Source organism: Anser brachyrhynchus (assembly GCF_964034855.1).
Source record: "Anser brachyrhynchus genome assembly, chromosome: 5".
Lineage (NCBI taxonomy): Eukaryota > Metazoa > Chordata > Aves > Anseriformes > Anatidae > Anser > Anser brachyrhynchus.
Window position 1 is genome coordinate 26,018,901 of NC_137699.1, and position 16,101 is coordinate 26,035,001.

The window sequence follows — 16,101 nt, forward strand, 5'->3', positions numbered from 1 at the left end:
AATCTACCTTTCCCTCCTCTCTGTGGCAGTTGTGTATTCTATTCATCTGATGACAAACTGTTCTAGGTGAGATGTGGTGACACTGAATCACCGCGGAACTACGAGGTAGGAAAAAAATATTCTTACAGGGTAAAACTCAACCAAGTTTTTTTTTCAGCATTGAATTAGCGAGCTGTCCAGCATCAGTTTTCCATCGGGCATGGTAGTTACATGGTCAAAGTATTTTATAAAAATTTACAAATTAGTTTTATCCTTGCACTTGTGAGATAGCAGAGCAGTATCATCATGCTCAGTTTTAAATAGAAAAGCTGACAAAGGACTTTTCCAGGTCTGTGCAGCTACAGTGACACTGTTAGAACTCAGGCTCTACTGGCTGTAGGGTCTCTGTCTTTCTTCACACCACAGAACAGTTCTGCAGGTAGTTTCATCTGTAGAGAGCTCCCATGTTCACAATCTCGCCAGTCATTTTTAATCATATTTTACACCCTAGAACTCCACTTCTGCCTGACCACCTTACCCTTCTGTAGTAATGCGCTCTAGTTCTGCCTCTGCCATAGGTGCAGGAGTATGAAAAGATGTCAATACTCCAAACTTTAGCTTGATGTCTAAAAGTGTATAATAATACCTGCCTTGCCAGCCAGCTGATACTTGTTACTGTGCTGGCCTGGCAAATACTACATAGAGCTGTAAAGTCATCTTAATTCTTCTTGTACCTTCATGGATTCCAGCAAATGGAATACCTAGAGGATTTTGATCTTTTAATCAGCCATACCATCCTTAATTTTAGGGGAATACCAGTGTTCATTTACATTGGTCTGAGGAAGAAATTGATGCGACTGTCTATGAAGGAATAGGAATGTTGAAACAAACTGAAATTAGAAATGAAAAACTGTAATAAATCCATGCATTTGGTGTGCACCAATACCTTCCAACTCAGATTCATGAATAAACCTGATATTTATCACAGTCACTGTGGTTTTATCATGTTTTGGCCAACATCTATGTACAGGAATTTTATCCTTGTATCAAATTCTGTCTTCATCTGCGTGAGATCATGATGTTATTGGCTTTGTCTGTCTTTAAAATATAGCCAGATTTATAAGTACAATATTATATTATACAATTATAGTAGTGCATTATACAATTATAAAACTTATAAATAGAATAATAAAAAAAATCAAAATCTCACAACTATTCCTATGCTTGGATGCAGCTGTACCAAAGAGCTTTGTGACCTTGGTTCTTCTACCAAAAAAAAAAAAAAGTCAGTGATGGCTATTTTTTATCAATATTGTTTGAATCATTGCAACACCTTCAGGCACCAGTTAGAGATCAATGCTCCACTGTCCTCAGTATTATACACACATAAAATAAAGACTGTCCTTGCCTGAAGTTTCTTCCTGTTTTTCCATCCGATGTTAATGATTTGAAGGGGACTTTTTTCTCTTTGTTTGTGTTTAAAATTATACATATCAACATCTTTTATGGTGGCTGGGATTCTGTATTTAGACTCATGTAAACAGATCCCTGCTTCCGTGAATTCAGTGAAGTTCTATATAGGAAAAAGAATCAAATTAAAAGTTCAAGGCTTATGTGAGCGTCAGCACCAATCTATGGCACATGGCACAGTTGCTCTATGGGGGGTGACATGAAAAAATCTGTCTAGTTGAGACAGGAAAATCCTGAGCACTTTTTTCCTACCACTCTAATTTCAGCTTCTCTCTTCTGATACGTATCTGCTGTTACTGTTTTTGTTGTTGTTGTTGTTTTTGTTTTTCCTTTGTGCTATTTGTTTTGTTAGAGAAGCCTGCCCAAGGCAAGATTCACTTTGGGTCCTGCCTGTTAGAACCAGGTAATTTCTTCAAGAATTGAACATCAAATTCTTCTTTTTTTTCCAGTTAACTGGAAGGTCAGTTTAATTGGTACTCGATCACTTCTTTATAGTTAAAAGCATTCCTGAAGGAAACTGGCATTTAAAATATGTATGATCCCTGTAGTAGACTACATCTTGCCCAGGTCTTTCTTGGGAGGGGAGAATGGAAGAAGGTCTAGAAACTTGAGGGCATTTAAATAAGGAAAAAACTGGCTTGTACTGTAAAAAGCTCAGTGTTGTAAACCACTCACAGGCCTAAAATCTAAGAGAATTTTCCTAAGAGAATTTTCCTAAGTCTGAGAATTCCCTGAAATTTGTTGTAGCTTTTGACAAGACGTGATACTTCTCTACGCTCATTTTCCTATGGTGGCAGAAAGAAATGGCAGTACTGACTAATCTCACAGGTGAGCATTCATGATGAATAAATAAATGTTTATATAAAGTTTTGAACATGAAAAGTGGAAGACACAATGCATTAGTAGAATAGTATATGTGCATATACAGTTGCTATCTGTTACATAAAGTATCACAGTTACTGAAATCTCAGCTCTTAAAAAAAGTTTAAAGAGATTTCAGACATCAGAGTATGACTCAGAACCCTGTTCTCCTCCTGTTCTCCCCTTGAAGATCCTTTGCGCTGTCTAGAAGATCCACAAAAACAACAAGGGAACAGACTTCATAGGCATTGAAGCAAAAGTGCTGTCAAAAGCTAATGTAAACAAATTTAAAATAGGGAGAAAAATATATGTGTTTTGCCATTCACTATGACTCAATGGTGTGTTACATCTAGTATTGTCAGCATATGTGTTTTAGGCAGTGTGACTATGTTTCAGCTGATGCTCTTTCTTTGATTCCACAATATACTTGAATTCTTCCCAGCTCTGTATTATTCACTGAGATAAAATATTAAAGCAAATGAATTGAATTTATTGCATTCAATAAATTTACTGTTGAAGACAGTAAAAGCAATGTAATCAATCTCCTTTCTGTTCTTCTAGTTCTTCTCTTTTGTTTTATACACTTCACTTTTTTCTAACAAGGATAAAGGGTAGTTAGCAGGTAGTGTAGTGCAACATCGTTTTTACTGTATCTCTCTGGGTCACTAAGTATCATGAGAGATGATGCATCCAGATTTGTCAGCTCAGTCCACTTCCTTACATCTGGCATAGCTTTGGTGTCAGAAACAGGAACACAGAATGGTTTAGTACAAAAGGGGGCAAGCAGCAGGAACAAAAATTAGATATGTGTGTGAAGAATGTGCACAACTTGGGAGAACAGTCCCTTTTCCCTGAAGTTCTCTGGTACATTTGTTTCTTAGGAAGTCGCAGCTGTCTAAGTTTACAGTGATCTCTATATGAGTTGGACATTTGGGGATTTGTGAAAAGCTGACTAAAGCTGGACAAACAAATAGTATTTATAGCATTATGAGATCGGCTACTTGTATAGGTTTTGGTTTACTGAAAAATAATGCTAATAGATGTTTCTCAGTCACCTGAATAACTAATATATGATTAAAGCATAAGCAATAAAAGAGAAGGAGTTATTATTTAATTCAAAAGTCAACATTTTTGCTACTTGTCCAGAGTAACTTTTGTGTTTCACCCCAGAGATGGCTGCACTGCAGTGACAGATACATAAGGTTTGGTTATGAAGTATATGAGCCCTTCCAAAAGAAAATATAAACATTAATACAATGAATGAAGGATTTTTAAAGAAAATGATCCAGAAATGCTGTTCAGAAAAATTGCTTTCAAAAATATTTCTTTTTCAGAAAGCAGAAAAAAAAAAGTAAACAACAAATAGTCAATAGATTTGTTTTTCTACAAAGCTAGAATAGTCTGCCCTAACGTGTTTCTTCCCAAAATGCTTTACTGGTTCTTATAGGATCTTGTTTGATAATTAGGTAACTAGGTATACCACCGGTGAGTTCAAATGCCCTTACCTCATGCTGATTACAAAGGATGAAAAATGTATTTTCTGAGGCAAGGTTTAGGTAGAAGCGATCTTACAAGATCATTTATTTACTAATTTAATTTCTATAAAAATGAGTTATTCCTAATATTCTGTAAGGCTTAAGGAGGTTTTGTAATCAAGCCTGATGACATAGCCCAAATCCTAAAATGAACATGCAAGCCAAGAGTGCAAGGGGTTTAAAATTAAATAGGAAAACTCTTAACCTTAGCTTTATGATTCAGTGTTTCTCATTCAAGTAATTTACTATAATTGCAAAGAGAACACTGTGTCCTTACATGCCTGATGTAAATTTGAGCCTAAAACATGGGATGTCCCTCATAATGAAGTATGGGTTTGGGTGTGTCAGATATGTGTGTGGCTTCATTTGAAATTAGCTCCATGGCTGAACATGACAGGGAAAGAATATGCTGAAGTTTCTTCTCATACCATAGCAGAGAATGTCACAAATGAGTGACTCACTTCCCATGCTATATTTTCAGTTTGTGTTGTGTTTGGTCATCTTTCTGCTGTGTGGGAAGGATGGCATGCCTGGTCTCCAAACCCCTATTTTATGTGCTGTAGCAGAAACATGCCCAGCTGCAAAAGTGAGGCAATTGTATATAGGTATCTCTTCCCCTTATCTTTCCAATGCACACATTTGGACCTATGTCAGAAATCAGGAAAACTTACAATGAAATTTCATTGGCTTTATGCTCTCCCACATATATTCTTCAAAACAGAGATGGCAGGATTCTTATTGTTGGCTGCAACCCTACAATATGCTATACAGTGTTTCCTATGAGGCACTCAAGCACCCTAAAAAGAACTGAAGATCTTCACCATCCCATCACATATGTGACAGTTTGTATCCCATCTTTTGTATTATTTTTTTTGGAAAAGATGGCATATTTATGTCATTTCAAACAGAAGTATCCTTCTTGTAATATAAATAACTATACTCTCACATACAGACAGCACAGCTTATACTGTTTCTGTTAAAAAGATGAATTTTTAGGGAAATCTTTCAGGACCCTTCAGAGTTAAGTGGGAAGAAAAACATTAGAATTATCATCATTGCACTGTGGATTTTACAGACCACATTCTCTCTGGTATCTACCTTTACCACGGTACAAAAGTCACAGGATTACATGGAGTGAAATCTGAGACATAATTTCTGTCCAGTCCTTTTACCTAACTTTATTTAGCCAGCTTCACATCCTATCCAGTGCCCTCATTATATTTGAGCTGCACTTGAATATGTGTATCCGAGAGTCTGTGTAGTCTGACATATTTTTGTATTTCAACAGAAGATCAATCAAGTCTGCTTCAAGCAACGCTGCCAAGCCAGCAACTGCAAAGGTCCTCAGGTCAGCATGACACCGTGGGTTCCCATGCACTGGCCACTACTCACTGTCCAGTACTTCAGGGCGTGGAGAGCAAACTCCTGTATATACATAGTACTTGCTGGGGATAAAATAGCATTCCCCCTCAAATAATCAAAGTTAGAACTAGGTGAACACAGCACAACAAAAGCAAATCTGAAGGTGATTTGCATGTGAAACAGGAAAGAATACTTCCATTTGTATGACAGCCTGCTATCTGGTTGCTCTGAACCAGCTCCCTCCTTTCGTTCCTTCTTTTGTTCTCCTTGTGCTGTCACACAAGTTGGCTGTTTTACCTTCCCATATTCTCATATTTATGCAAGTATATCTCTGTAGTTCTTTGTGGACTAGAAGCTGAACCTGAACTTCCCTTTGACTGTTGAAAAGATGTATCGTGTGTGTATATGGAGAAGGGGTAATTTAGGGGTTTCCTCACTGTTTTTATTGTTTTTCTGTTCCTTCTTTCGATTTAACACCGGCACGAAATGTTATCACAATAATATTTATTCTATGTAGAAAAAAGTATAGTAGCACAAAGGGGCTGATATATTTCATATCTCCTTCAATACCTCATTTTACAGCTTTACATGGTTTATATCTTGTGTGTACTTAATACAAAGTGCACCCTTCATTCTTTGTTCTCAGGTGCTGTCCTCCCTGCTGAGATTTGGTCCGTCTCGTACATAAACCTACTTCCACCAGACTTCTTTTTAACTACTGTCATGATAGATAGTGGGACAGTTTGTAATGGGATGATCTTTCTGGCTCATTTCATTAATTTCTGTTCCTTGATGATCATTGTGAGACACATTTCTTACTCTCTGCTCACGGAACTCATTGTTACTGCATACCTAGATGTTGCCTTGTGTGCTCAATCACTTCCTCTCAGTGGTAAATTTGTAAGACACAGATGCAGTCACTTATGATATTTCTTAAATTCCGTTGAACGTTGTATTTCTGACAAATGCTACGTGTTCACTCCAAGGCATGATGCAGTGTTAGTCACCTTTATATATTCATACTAAAAATAGCCATCCCCACAGCCAGCTACCTCTCTGTCAGTGGAAGTCAGCTCTGTGACTGTGGAAGGGTGACTAACTCCTAGTGCAAACATTCTCCAGAATGCCTCAGCTTAGTCAGCTCTGCTAGGACGTTTCCTCCACTCTCTGAATGATTAATGTGCTAGCCATTGTCTTAAACATTAGCTTTGTATTGGCAGTGGTAGTGAGAAATATTTAATATGAAACTTCGCCCCAAATTTAAGAGATACTCTAAGAAGTTAGAAAAGAGACTGTTTTCATTTGTGCTGCCTCATGTTCCACTTTTGCTGAAGCACATGAGATCAAGTATGCCCCAAGGCATCTTGCACTCCTGCTACAACCTAAAAACTGTGCATTGGCCAGTAACTAGTGACTCCTGATTGTTGCATGTCCAAAGCCATGACTGGATCACCCTGTCACTATCAAACTAATGGAGTTTTTTAACAGTCTTGAGGTATCAGTTGCTGATTATCATCACTTTGCATTTGTCCCACAGAAGACAGAAGAGATAAGTTGACCCACTACACTGAGTAATAAGCAAAAAATTAAAACCCTGTAAGGAAATGCATAGAGTTGTTTCACAACTACTTCTGGGAAAAAGCAGAGTAAAACAATATAGCTAGAGAGGAGGTGCTAACTTTTAAAATAGTCAAAAATAAAACAAAGGAATATCTGTCAGATTTCAACAGGCACCAGAGAAAGGGCCAAACTGATAGAAAATTTGTATATCTACCAAAAGAAATTGAGAATCTTCCTGGGAGCAGAGAAGATAGCTGCTGTGGATTGTTCTGAACTAACCCAGATCTCCACAATGCCAAGTAATGGTTACAGTAGTAACAAAATGTAAATTGCCACATCTATTATGTGTATATACATGTTTGCACATGTACATATATATATACACGCTTATGTTTGTATGCGTGTTTAAAATACTTCAATATAAATACACATATACAGTTCATCTATATATAAATATAGACAGATACATATAGACATACAAAATATAGAGAAATCCGTACACATAAAAGAAAGAGTATGTGGATGAAAGCACCACAAAATATCTGAGGTTCATATAAACATTGGGGAAAACATTTTTAATCAGCCAGTTGAGTTCATATGGTTGCCTCCAACTCTTATCTATGACAAACCTCATTCCAGTTCTTAGTTCTGAGTCACTATAGGTCACTATTTACCTGAAACACATTGTCAGAATCCAGGCTAGCAGATGTTAAACCAACCTAATTAATCAGAAAGTTTAAGAAAACACCATATTGAACTTTTATCCAGGACTCTGATAGACCTGAAGCTGTAGGATTGGAGCCATAAATACCTAAAATTAATAAGTTCCCAGGAAATAGACGAAGAGCTATCCTACATATAGGATGTTCAGTGTTTTGATGGAAGGTGATTAAAAGGTGTCAGCATGGAGAGGGGGCTGAAATTTCAATCCTCACATTTAGAGCTAATCATATGTATCTATATTATATTTCTCTTTTAAATGAAAGCTTGCGCACTCAGTGAATCTGGTACATTTTCTTTCAAGAATTTAAACAAATAGAGAAGATGAGAAACTGTTTTTAGGTCATTTCTTTTTATTGCTAGCACTTCTAAAAACAGATATCTTCACAAGGACCTCAGAAATGAACAATTACTGCTTTTACTGCATCTTCAAAGTAATTATTTTCTATTGTTACTAAATGTACTTTTTGTCAAGGACACACTGCTCTTGACTAGTTTCCTGACTGCAGTTGACACAACAAAGATCTAGAACAATACTAACATGACAAACAAAAATAATATTGAGGGTCCTGATATACAAAATAAGTTACTGGCTTTTTTCTCACTGATAGCCCAAAATGTCTAATCAGTAAATGATACTCTGGCTTCCATTCAACTCCCTGCTTGTGGTCCTAATAATGTCAGAGACTGTGTTTCAATATATACACTGAAAAGATATATACACAGACAAAAGAAAAAAAAGTTTGGAAAACCATATTTAGCTATCTAAACAGAAATAATTTCATTTGGGAAAAAAAAAAAAGGAGCAAAAATGTCCCTCATCTGGTGTGTACAACAGAGTTTTAAAGTAATATACTCCAGAGGATCGAATTATCCAGGCAGCAGAAAGAGAGACAAAACAAGCAGCCAAGGATTTTGAATAAATACTACAGCTGTGGGAAATGAGTTGCAGAAATAAAAGGAGGAGGGACCAGCTACAGAGTTTGGAGGGCTATAACCATATTAAATCTACAGGAAACAGAGCAAAATTGACTCTGATTTATACCCGAAATAACTCCATTGAATTCATTGGCGTTCCACAGGATACCAAATACATAATCTCAGGAACTGGTTACTATATGATGGCTGTGAACAAGGAAAGGGAATTCTGCAGAAATACCACTGCTTTTGTCTTACCATTTTTATATTCCACTTTTTTTTTAGAAAACTTGGAGACTGACGATCTTGGAGTGGTAGCTAGAGCCAATGGTATTGCAAGCAGGTGTTGCACAATTCTCCAGCTCCCAGAGCTCTGGTGTTCTGATTTCATCCACTGCTGCTCTACTTTTGGATTGCTTATGAAGGACTTTGGGCTGTTAATTCTATGATGAACTGGCTAGTGTGTATATTATTCATACAGATGTGGAGCACTGAAGAGAAATAAATCTCAGGATTTAATTCAGTTTAGGCATGCTGACCTTCTTTTGCTTGAGCCTTTCTGTAAGCATGGATGCTTTCCAGTCATACATGCATGTAAGGTGAAAAACAGAATGGGCTGAGCCACCCAAGAGTGATTCTCACCTAGGGACTCTTTTTCTGCTTCTGCAATTCTGTTTTATGCCCCCTTCCTTGCGGTTAATTTCACTGCTTTGGATCTCTCAAGAAAGTTCTCCTATTGCCAGTGAGAGGATGTTGTTGCCTTCCATACGTATTTCCTCCTCACCATCCCTATATGTTATCATATGACTAGGCTAGAATTGCTTCAGCCAGAATCTTACCTGCTGTCTGTCACAATTAGACTGCGCTTCTCTCTTCCACCAAAAGGTAGAGAAACAAATAGTTAATTCTGATTAACAGGGAAAGCATGTTTTATTAAAGATATTTTCTGTCTGAAAAGATACATGCAGCAGTAATTGTGACTTCCTACAGCAGGCTTAAATGTCTCTGTGCCTGAGCCATCTATCTGAAGTGGTGCTTTAAAGTTTTAATTATTTTAATTATTTCCTATGAGCTTCTACAATTTTTTCCTAGCTGAGACTGGAGATGGAAATCTGACATAATCCCAAATAAGGGGGGTTACTATTCAGAAAGATCAACAGCTGCATAGGCTTATTTTCAGGTGTTCTCCTGCCTGATTGTTAAATCAAACAGGTGGAATCTGTGCCAAAACCCTCCTTTCTTGTTCAAATGATCTTTTGGTGCAGCTTCATCACAGTCCTGAAGCTCTTTGTTATATTTTATCTGCTTTTTACGTAGCGCTTAAGCCAGGTCCAAATCTCTAAAGCTGGTTAAAAACTAAAAGCAATTTAGGACAGACCGTATTGAAATAACACTTTGTGTGTTTTCAGTCTTTATCTTAAAGGTGAAGAAACATTGCACAGTTCATTAGAAAGCAAAAGTCTTCTAAATAGAATCATAATATTCTAATCTTCAATCTACCTGATATCCCCAGCATTCCTGTGTTTAGAAATACAAGGTTACTTCAGCCTTATGCTGTATGTCACTTCAAAGCTCCAGAAAAATTTATGGATGTATTTTACCAAAGCTGAGAGCAGAAACCTTTAAAAAATATATATTATTAATAGGGATCTAATCACCGGGACAACAGGCATAGTAATGGAATCATATCCCAATCTTTTTGCATATGGTAAGGCTACATTGCCATTTGCATTGAGAAAAGACTATAAAAATAAAATGTTGGGTTGGAAATCAGGGTTGAGGATGAAATCCTGTGAGAAACATTGTATTGTTGGTGAAAGATAGAGGAAATGAAACACACTACCACCACAAACTGAAAAGTCATACTATATTACTCGTCCTACTGCTATTCACTAGCAAAACATTGCTGTTGCTAATTCTCTTGAATTTCCACAATATCTGCAGAACAGACATGGAAAGTACATACATAACTAGGATGCCTGAGTAATACTGGTGGTCTGGGTATTTTTAGGCCAAAATCCACTATTGAAAAGTCTGGGAAAGGCTTAATCAGGATTTTCCTATTGATTCATGCTGTTGTATTTACCAATAGCTGAATATGATGTTCATTAATAGTGCCACTTGTAAAAATAATCTTATCTGTTAGTCTAGCTTTACAACACAGGCAGTAAACAGTGAGGGCAGTGGGAATGGGCTAGTGCATGGAGGCAGACTCTACTGCTAACGTTGGGCAAGATGACAGTCAGCTTAAGCTGTTATCATTTAGAGTAGAACCAGTCTGTGCAGGAGATTGACTCAGCTTCAGTGCTGAATGTACTGCAAGCAAAGCCTAAGTCATGTAATAATGTGTTGACTTTTGCCTGCAGTTCCTTCAGAATGAGAATTAACTCCATATGTGATAGTACAGTCACAGCCATAAATACTGGGAGTCCGATGTGTTTGGCACTCGGGCAAAGGGTTAGAACAAAGCAAATTAAAATAGAGGAAAGGATAGTGCAAGTAATGTTTTCTACTTATCACCCATATTTACAGAAGATAAAATTTCAGTAAAACACAGTGAAAGCATGAGCTGGAAAGAATTTTTTTTTCTCACTAGAGTTATTTCTTTTCTGCAGTAAACTACTAAGAGACAATATTGGTAGTATTGGCATCCAATGAAGTAGGCAAGAAGAACCAACTGTAATGTGAGCTGTTTAGGAGGGGGGATCTTTTCAGGATGAACTGGCAGTCCAAGTGGTTTGCCATAAAGGCCAGAAATCAACATAGGGGAAGGAAAACACTGTTTGGTCAAACATCCTTGAAAACTGTGTCATTACAATGACCTAGTCTCATGAAATCAATGTGAAATCCATAGGAGCGATGAATATGCAGGGCTTTCAGATCCTTGCTTAGATGCTTAAAAGCATAAATACAAGAGGCAGTGGGCACAAACTGGAACACAAGAGGTTCTCTAAACATCAGGAGGTGCTTCTTTACTCTGCAGGTGACGAAGCACTGGCACAGGATGCCCAGAGAGAGCATGAAGTCTCCCTATTTGGAGATAATCAAAAGCTGTCTGGACATGGTTCTGGGCAACTTGTTCTATCTAGGTCACCCTGCTTGAGCAAGGAGGTTAGACCAGATCTCCTCCAGAGGTCTCTTCCACCCTCAACCATTCTGTGATTCTATGAAATATAGCTTTGAAAACTTCATAGTTTTTTCTGTGATTCATTGAAAACCATTGTGAATATACTTGGAAAGCCAACTGAGGGCTTCATAACACTGGGTTCTTCCACACATCTTATGATGTTTATCATCTTTAACTACAGGTGTCTTTGTGCAGCATTCCATCATGACTTCAGGAGAAGGGCAAAATACCAGTTTTATCTTCCCCTCTTTCCAGAGGCTTCTCTCCCAAGAACCACCCAAAAATCAGACCCTATGTCTGAGTGCATTGTCCAAATGCTTCTTGAATTCCGACAAGCCTGGTGCCATGTCCACTTCCCTGGGGAGCCTGTTCCAGTGCCCAAACACCCTCTCGATGAAGAACCTTTTGCTAACATCCCACCTGAACCTCCCCTGTCCCAGCTCCATGCCGTTCCCTCGGGTCCTGTCGCTGTCCCCAGAGAGCAGAGCTCAGCGCCTTCCCCTCCGCTCCCCTCGTGAGGGAGCTGCAGGCCACCATGAGGCCTCCCCTCAGCCTGCTCTGCTCTGGGCTGAACAAACCTAGGGACCTCAGCTGCTCCTCATACGTCTTGTCCTCTAGACCCTTCACCAACTTTTCAGTCTTTCTTTGGGCACTCTCTAATAGTTTTATGCCCTTCTTATATTGTGGCACCCAAAACTGCACACAGTACTCGAGGTGAGGCCGCACCAGCACAGGTCAGAGCGGAACAATCTCAACTGGCTAGCAATGCCATGCCTGATGCACCCCAGGGTACAGTTGGCCCTTTTGGCTGCCAGGGTACACTGATGGCTCATGCTCAACTTGCTGTCAAACAAGAACCCCCAGATCCCTCTCTGCAGGGCTGCTGTCCAGCCTCTCATCCCCCAGTTTGTACATATATATATCCAGGGTTGCCCCTTCCCAGCTGCAGAATCTGGCACTTGCTTTTGTTAAACTTAAAGCAGTTGGTGATTACCCAGCCCTCTAGTCTGTCAAGACCTCTCTGCAAGGCCTCTCCACCCTCGAGGGAATCGATAGCTCCTCTTAATTTAGTAGCATCTGCAGACTTACTTAGTCCCGTTTGAGTCCCGTGTTCAGATTATTTATGAAAACATTGCAGAGAACTGGCCCCAACATGGAGCCCTGGGGAACCCCACTCGTGACTGACCACTAGCCTGATGTAACCACATTTACTATAGCCCTTTGAGCCTGACCCATCAACCAACAGAAGTTGCCAGTATCTGCACGGCAGGAAGGAAGGAGGAGCCTGTATCAAATATATGAAAGAAAGAAGAGTGGTTTTTTGGTTTTTTTGTGTGTGTGTGTATGTTTTTAAGAGTAATAAATATAGGCTTTCCTTTTATATTCTTTCTTATATGGCCATTTAAAATATTTTCTGCAGAATAATTTTTAAAGAATATACACATACGTACACTGAGGAAGTTTACAGTCCACACATGGGAATTTGTTCATGGACCTCAAAAAAAGGAGAAAATCCTACTCTGACATCTGGCAGTCATTTGTTCATCGTGGAATTGTGCATCTGAAGGTATTGCATAATAAATATGCAGGGCCAAAATCATCCTGGGTGTAACAGTACTGACGTCAATTCCCTTACACCACAAATGAATTTTTTGTGAGGAATGCAAACTGTTTTCATGACAGACAGGGAAACAGTTTAGTACGGATGCTTCTTCTTATTTTCTTTAAACAGCTGGCAGCTGGTAGACACTGGTGTGCTGGCCAAGTGCAATAAATGAGATAGACCATGAAAAAGAACAACTACAAAGAAAAAATAAGAAGGTTGCTCAGATAAGAATGGGTCTGTATGAGTTTTCCTACTTGGAAAGAGAAGAGGAAAAGGGGAAGATGGTGAAGAAAAATGATAGCATCTTATCTTTTCCAAGAAGCAATTATAAATTCAATTTTTTTACCACAAGCAGAAGCAGATTACTATCTTCCATTCCAGCCACTTCCAGACTAACTTTCTTCTTAGTGTGGTCATACCAATTAGTGCCACAGCCAGTGCTCCATATGATTTAGCATCTTCATCAATGATCTGGATGATGGGAGTAGTTAGAGAGTACTCTCAGAAGTTTTGCAGATGATACAATATCATGAGGAGTGGTTGACACACCTAATGGTTTTGATGCCATTAAGAGACATCTCAACAGGCTGATGGAAATCTCGTAAAATTTGACAAAAAGAAGTTCAAACTCCGTCACCTGGGGCAGAATAACCCTGTACACCAGTACAAGCTGGGGACAGTTGGCTGGAAAGCAGTCTAGCAAAAAATGAGCTGTACATTTTGGTGGACAACAACACAAGCCACAAGTGTGCTGTTGTAGCAAATAAGGCTGGGCTATGTTAGGAAGAGCATTTCCAACAGGTCAAGATGACCCTTCCCCTCTACTAAGTGTTGGAAAGACCATATTTGGAGTGCTGGGTCCAGTTATGGCCTCCCCAGTACAAGAGGCATGGACTGAGTGGATCGAATCCAGCAAAGGGCCATGATAATGGTTCAGAGACTGGGGCATCTTGCATGCAAGGACAGTTTGACAGAGCTGGTATTTTTCAGCCTGGAAAAGAGAAGGATCAGGATGGAGCAAGACTCTTCTCAGTGGTGCTCGGTGAATAAGCAATGGGCATGAACTGAAATACAAGGAATTCCATTTACACATAAGAAAAAACTTATTTTTACTATGGACTGAGTTGCCCAGAGAGGTCATAGAGTTTCCATCCTTGGAGATCCTCAAAACTCAACTGACCCTGATCAATGTGCTGTAACTGACCCTGCTTGAGCAAGGGGTTGGACCAAGTGACAAGAGGTCCCTTCCAACCTCAGCCATTCTGTGTTTCTATGAAATTCAGCTAAGGTTTTTGTGCTCCACAGCACAAGGATCATTACAAGGGCATACAGGTGTGGCCAACACATAATATAAGACAAAGATTTTGTTTATCTTAGGTTGGAATGTTGTAGCAGCATGAATCTGTTTCCTTCCCTACCTTTTCATGTCTTTGGGCTCCTGATCCTGTACAAAACAAATTCCTGAACTTCACAGAACAGAGGCTGAGTTGCTGCTGGTACTTACAGTAGCCACAAAACTAAGAGGTTTTGGAAGTCACAGCTTAACCCAAAATGCTAAGGTCCTCCCAGATAGAAATATTACTAAATGGTAATGATTTTTTTAAAATAGGTTTAAGTCCTTTTTAAAGTCCATGTTTGTAAATGCAGATGACTTGTGTACTTTTCTCTTAAGCTTCAGATGCTTTAAAATGTTCTCTCTTTGATTCTACTTAGAGGGGAAAAGAACAAGATACAGGCCCTGGATCTGTATATGTATATACATATATGGATACATATACATATATGTAACGAATATATAAAGGATATACCCTTAACAAAGGATACATTGGAATTGGCTTTGAATTTATATGTTTATATTGTTCAGCTAATTTGCTTCAACTGAAACTTAATTAAATAGAGCTACAGCAGTATAAACCAGTCTACACAAAGTAAAAGGAAAACTGTGTGTATGCACAGCTTTTAATTAAAACTGAGATTTTAAAGATTTTTTTTTTTTAATTGAGCTCTTTCAGACTGCAAAAATCAACATTTGCAACTTCAAACACAAAACAAAAAAATAACATCCTCAGTCTAGTCACAGTTAACCACAAAGTGACTAAATATAGCATCAGCTAGTCCTCAGGATGTGTCCACAATAACAGATTACTCAAAATGTTCTGCTGCTATTCCCTACCTAATATTATGCCTACAACAAAATGCGGAAGTTTAAAATATCTCTGTAATTATGGTAAACAGACAACAATCAGTAAAATTGCAGAGTACTGTCTGCTGTTCCTAACCTACAGGCTGTATATAGAAAGCTAAATTAAACAATTCTGCCTGCCATGGGTACTCATATGCATACTAGATTCCAGGTGCTGGTGAAGCATAGGGAAATCATTTTGAGCTGGATATAAACTCTAGTCCAGATTTTCTCGAAGATTTTTAGACGATTTCTAATTCTGAACAATTAGTGTGTGTTTCCTTACTAACTGTGTCAAGAATTTTCACAGATATTTTTAAATGTAGGAGTCATTAGATAGAATGACACTATTTCCTTTTGTTTTCTTACTTTGGAATTGTGATATTACTCAGTGTCCAAAAACCTTTATGCTACACTCAAGCCAAATTCCTCTTGGAATTGAATACAAAAAGAGGCATATATCTGCTTGAGGTTTCCCTCTCCCTGTGTTTTGAGGAAAGCAGTATTTATTTCAGGGCATGGCTTCCACTCCTGCCTGCCTGCGACCCCCCAGATGGCCTTCTGCTTACGTACTGCAGCCTCTGAGTGAGAACAGGAAGAGGCGAATCAAGGAAGCAGCTGTTCTCTGAATCACAATCCTCTCTGGATTTCTCTTTAAAAGAATCATAGGAAGATAACTATTAGAGCAGAAGCATATTCCTTTAAGCTACCTCTGCAGCTGTTACCAAAAGGACTCACTAGCATGGTGGTAAAGATGGATGCAATTGTGGGCAAAGAAGTT